The sequence below is a fragment of the Passer montanus genome, unplaced genomic scaffold (genome assembly GCF_014805655.1).
Source record: "Passer montanus isolate IOZ18808 unplaced genomic scaffold, ASM1480565v1 scaffold1, whole genome shotgun sequence".
Classification (NCBI taxonomy): Eukaryota; Metazoa; Chordata; class Aves; order Passeriformes; family Passeridae; genus Passer; species Passer montanus.
This window is the reverse complement of record NW_024356504.1, coordinates 19,809,159-19,815,570: the sequence shown is the minus strand read 5'-3', so window position 1 is coordinate 19,815,570 and position 6,412 is coordinate 19,809,159.

Genomic DNA, 6,412 nt, shown 5'->3' with positions numbered 1-6,412 from the left:
GGTGGCACGCAGAATGACTCTTAATATAGCTGCCATCTATCTCACAGCATCTGTAGATTATAATATGCTACATACCTGAATAATTTACTAAATTTAAGGGAGTTTTAATACCCATGTTTTAATACCCATGTTTTACCCATGTCATTCCACTATCCTATCAAAACCTAATGTCTTCTGAATCCTACATCCCTGCTGACATGAACAGCTCCTATTTCTCCATTCAAAAGAGGAAAAAAAACCCCATCAATAATAGCAAATATAAAAGGTAGATTTATTTTTTAGCATGATCAGGATTTCAGAGCCAGGATATAGAAATGGATGCAGGTGTTCTGGCATGGCCCCATCACCTGTGCTGCTGGGGAAGCATCATGGCAGAGCAGAATAGAAAAACTTCCTTATTTTATTTATTTTGGAATCAGAGGGGTTTACAGGCACATTAACCCACAGGAACAAAATGTACATGGCAGTAAGGGCAGTTTGGAGGCTCAGCAGGAGCTCTGGAAAGGAGCAGGGACTCTCACTGAAGAAATAAGCCAGGCTGCCCTGGGCAGGAGCAGCTCCAGCTCTGGAACTCAGCACTGGAGCTAAACTCACACAAAGTCACTCAAATAAACTAAACTGCTCCACCAAGACTCTCAGCTCAGCCCAGCACAGCCAGAAGCCCCCAGCCAGCCCTGCACCTCCTAGGACTGCCCCAACATCAGCCCAGCACTGGCCTCCCAGCTCACCCAAACAGACCTGGGAGATGTGTGCTGGCCTCCAGGAGATGTGTCAGTGGTGAGGAGTGCACAACAGCCTAAAAGAAAAATCAGGGCCAGGGCTGCACGTTTTAGGACTCCTCACTGTCACTGAACCCAAATATCATCTTCTCCCAGCTGCAGCAACAGCTCCATGCCCAAGATCCCAGGAGCACAACTGATCCTATAACTTCAGGAACTGCTTTCCACAGAGCATCAGCCATGCTGAAAACGATGCTGACCACCATGAATGCTCCACATGTCCTTCTGTCCACCTGCAAATAAACACAATAAACACAATCCCTTTAAATATGAAATATTGCAAATAAGACAACTCCAGAAAACCTCAGCAAGATCATCCCAGGACACGCCATAGCTACCTCTAGTGCCTTACTAATGGGTCAGGAAAATATTTAAATCATGTGTAATATTTAGCTACTTGCAAAGCACCCAGATCAATGGGAAACCTGGGGTCTGCAGCCCATCAGGGAGATACCAAAAAGCCAAAAAGCACAGAGCTTTTTCCTGATAATGAAGAGAAGGAAGAGACACCATAGGGGATGTCACCACTGAGCTGAGCTGCGGACTCACAGGCATACTTCAGCATCTGCTTGAAAATACATTAAAGCCCTTCCTCTTGATGGACACATTTGCAGTATAAATAGTTGTGTCCTCTTTATTTCACTCTGAGGTTTAATTAATATATAAATCAAACACTTATAAAACTCACAAATGCTTGGGAAGATGTAAAATTTAATTAGTTTGCCCACACAACTCCATATGTCAACTGTTAGCTCAATTACTCTTTGCCATGAAATACTGACTGCACTTTCCCATATTACTAATTTCCCTCTATCTCAAGTCATGCTTAATCAACACCCTGAACTCAACGCGCACACACTTGTGCTAAATTAAATATTGGGAGGAGCAAGAGCCCCTCTAATGAAACCACAGCTGGATCTTGCTCAGAAATGAGATCCTCACACAATATTAGGGCAGAGGATATCTGGGGTAATCCCTGGGGTGTGGGGCAGGTTATCACCTGCTCTGGGATGTGCCACCAGACCAGCTTGAAGGACGTGCACTACCCTGCTCATGTTCTTCCATGGAACACTGGAGGAAACACATCCCTGTCTGTGTTTCCTTGGGATGGAGCAGATGCTGGTGGGGCAGGGGCTGGAGGAGGTGAGGGAGGCTGGGAATGAGCACCCGGCAGGGATGGGCAAGGAGGGGCAGGCATTGGGTGTGATGGGCTCAGGTGTGTGGTGTCAGAGTGCAGGTGTGCAGCAGCTAAAGATGGGGCCAAGAGACCACTGTACCCATTAAATATGCATTAAAAGCACGCTCAGGTCAGCCCCCAGTCTGGCAGTGACAGTCAGTACAAATGAGCACTGACGCTGCATTTATTCCTATTTCAATATCCTCAAGAGACAACAAAGTGTCAAAATTACCATCTGGAAAGAGTCCAACAAATTCTCCGTCCTCGAATAGCCCCTCCCTCTCCCCCATGCCCATGCCCACCCCCAGGATGAGGGCTCTGACAGCCCCTTGGCCGGGCTCTGTGCCACGCCGTGCCACCCAGTGTGCCCGCAGCTCTCTCCTGGCCAGCCATGCCACAGGGTGACAGGAAAGTGACCTTTGCTGGCTCATCCACAGCGCCCAGCACACCCAGCTGCTCCCAGCACAGAGCCAAGCAGTGGCCTCCCATGCCCCATCCCACAGAGGACGGATCCTGCCTGCCTGTGGGGAGCAGGGGGACACGGCCATAACAGTGTCACCATGGCCAGTGGGACTGTTCAGTGAGGAGGAGGATGCTGGTGGCTGGAAATGCTGTGGCAGAGGGCTCAGCAGCCAAGTGGAAATTAAAAAAGCTGCAGGGGGATGCACTAAACCATTTTGCTGCTTTGAGAAGAACTCCCTTGGAATAAAGATGCTTATAACTCTACAAAATTACTGTAAATTAAGCTCTTATTTTTCCCATTTGTGCTACTTGCTGGTATATAATTTTCCTGTTTGTGCTGTGAATACAGACTATTCATTTTCCCTAGAACTATTTTCTTGCTGATTTTGCTTCCAGGAGCTGGTGTGGGAGCAGAGCCTGGACATGAGCAATGAGCACAAGCTGCCAGCACTGCCTGCCCCTGGGGCTTCTGCTCAGAACCACTTGCACCAGGCTTTGACAATCCTGGAAATGTTCCTTCCACTGTCCTTCCTGAGGAAAGGGTCCACCTGTCACTGGCCCCTGGTTTGCTCCCAGGGTTTGTGTTTTGTTCCCCTCCCTTTAAGGCAGGAGTTATAAGCCTTGCTACCAGACCTCAGATGATGCTGGGAAGCTCTGTCTTGGATCAAGATTTACCATCCATAGCTCAAATCTCCCCTCAGCCCATCAAGTAAGAGCCCCATTTCCCTGTGTCCATCTCAAAAAACCTGTAATTTCGATGGTAAAACCACTTTGAGGGTGGAGTTGGGGATTTTTTAATGAGCTATCCTATATAAGCAGTGCTGAAACCCATTATACTGGAACCCGTATTATACAAAATAATTTTAATCCTCAAACTTTTTTCTTCAGGCAATCAGCTTGTTTCTTTAATTCAAATTAGATCTTCATATTCAAGTCTCATTCTAGTTAATCATATTTTTCAATTAAATTCAATTGTCTGTGATCTCCCTAACTTCCAGTGCGTCCCTGCATCTCTAACACAGGCAAATTTTGCATTTGTTCCTTTTACTTTCCTTTTTTCTTTTCCCAAGTTGGTACCATTTTGCTTAAAAAAAAAAAAACAAAAACTATTTCCAGCAATGGGATCAGAGCAGAGCCATGGTTTGGTCTGATCATGTTTGCATTGCCCATACACAGGTGATGGCTACTAAAACAACACTGCTGGGAGGGAAAACATTATTTTTACAGGCCACCTGCCTCTGCTTAATGTCAGGATGCTCATGCTCCCCATGGCCAGGAAGGAAACTCAGAGTCACAGGGTGGCAAGCCTGGGACAGGCTCCTGCATCAGCAAGTGGAGGTGGAAAACCTTGTGGTTATAGGTCCAGGAGCATCCCTCTGCTTTTTTAAGTATTTCTTCAAAACACAGCCTTTAGGCATTTACCCCTTCCAAAGGGAGAAAAGGAAGTGTTCCATGGAAAGCATGGTTTTAAACACAGGTTGCAAGTACCTGGGAGAGCTCAGAGCAAGCCAGGCTGCTGATTTCATGTCTGATTTTCAGTGCAGTGCAGCTCAGCACCCCACACACACGAGCACAGCTCACCACCCCGATACTGGACCCAAACCCACCCCTCCTGCAAGCCACGCACCAGCTCTGAAGTCCCATGAGGATTCTGCAGTCAGACAGTACCTCCTGGACAGGATGGGGACACCTGGGCACAACCAGAGCCATTCAACAGACAGGGAAAGCAGCTGACAAAAGGAAGGAGAATTTTTAGGACATTTTCATGCACATCTGTGAAGCACCCAGGGAGCAGAAGAACCACCCTGGGGGTGAAGCTGACACCCATCAAGAAAACTATTGGCAGTGAGAAGACTTCAGACAACACTTAGTAAAGAGGTCATAGAAGAGAAAATCACAGAATGGTTTGGGTTGGGTGGGACTTTAAAAGATCATGTTGTTCCAACCCCCCTGCCATGGGCAGGGATACTTTCCATTAAACCAGCTGGCTCAGAGCCTCACCCAGCCTGCCTTGAACACTTCCAGTGATGGAGCATCTACAGTTTTCCAGGCAATCTGTTCCAGTGCTTCAACACCCTCACAGAAAAGAATTTCTTCTTAATATCTAACCCAAACCTACCCCATTTCAGGATAAAGACAGGAAAGCAGCAGCAGCCCAAGGATAAACCTCTGCACATGGAGGTGATGTGTATTATCAGCTACATCTTTACCTGGCCAGCTCTCTGACACAAGAGAGCAAAAGGCACTCCTGTTCTGCCCAGCAGCACGAGACCTGGCATTTGCAGGGAAAATGCTCCTGTGGGATTTACTCAGTTATTGCTTTAGGGGTGTTTTGCTGCTTTTATGCTATAGCAAAGTCTGTCTGTTTCACCATGATGCTTTCAGTGCAACCTGGAAAGGTTACAGGAACCAGAGGACCAGAGATCAGGTGAGAAATTCAGTTTCCACTGCCTTTTTTAAATACTAATAAAATACTAATAAATGCTGGTTATGGTAAAAAAAGACAGAAATAGCCCCCAAGTGTATTTTGAAGACAGAAAGACAGCAGGCAAAGAAAAAAGGTCCCCAGTTTTATTATTTTGTATAATCAGACTATAATTGGAGAGCAGACGCTGTCTGTAATACACTGCCATTGGGGACTCTGGTTTTCTAATAAGAAATCCATGAGAGAATTAGATGCTGTTTCAGTGGTGTTCTGGCTGATTTAAGGGATGCACCTGGAGCCAGAATTCATGCCTTCAGTTGCTGTACTTCACCAAAAGCAAAAAATGTAGGTGCCACTTGTAAATCCCTGCAAAAATTGGGTCTGCAGTGGCAACAGTGAGAGCCCCTTAATTATAGCAGTGCTTTTGGGAGCCGTGATAATTAGGAGTTTCCGGTGTTCTGGAAATCAAAGTGGTTTCTATTCTCTTCTTTAATTAATCCAGGCTTTTATCTGTGAAAGTGGAGATGAATTAAGGTTCTGCTCCAGGCAAAGGGCAATGATGCTTGTGCAGTCCCTGGCAGGGTGAAGCCACTGGACCCCCAGGACCTGGGTGACAACTGCAGCATCCCTGGCCTCTGGTTCTTGATATTTTGGGGGATGAAGGGGAAAGACCAGAGGGTGACATGCCTCGAGCAGGACTCACACAGCACACACATATCAGGGGAGAGCTGCTGCACGGGGGTGTGCAGCTGTGTATCCATGGCAGAGGACACACAGCCTGCCTGCAGGAATTCAGCAGATAACAGACACCCAGCATTTATCACCTCCCCACATGGGAAAGGGGGAGTCAAGCTGCGCAAAAATTGCAAGATTGGTACAAAATCATGATTTTTTTTTTTTCTGTTCAGAGGAAATTATTTTTATTTTGGCCCCTTTTATTCCACCATGGGAAGGATTGATTTTAGGAGTTTTTTCCAGGGAAATAACACTGAAAATCCATGTGACTCTTAGAAGATGACAACAGCAGTATGGGATTTGTGGTAAAACCATGAATGCCTCCATGAATGTGAACTGTACATGCATGGATGGCAGAGAGAGGCTTCCAGCTGTAAATAAAGCCTCCAGCTGATGGGATGACCTCAGTGCTCAAAACATGAGCATCTGTCACCCACCAGAGCAGAAGGTAGCATAATCCAATTAACCCATACAGCTAATTAATCAAATCCAGCCCCAAAATGTTATCAAGGAGCTGCCTGGAAATTATTCTATATGTCAAAGTCTATTTTTAGATCAAATAAATCCATAGTCATCCTGGACAAACTGTGCTCCAGTTTGGGGCGTCTCCACACTTCATCATTTCCCTGCAGAGAATTCTGCTGCAAGTACCCAAACCACGGGCTCAGCCCCAGAGCAGCTTTGTGTTGGATTGAACAGTTTTCCCAGAGAGAAACTGAATTTCTACATCCACCTTCCTCGACTTTTGGTCTGTTTTCTCTTTTTCCTACTAGGTGGCGCCTGCATGACAGGCAGAGACGAGCCCCAGCGGGGAGCATCTCTAACAGGTTTCCT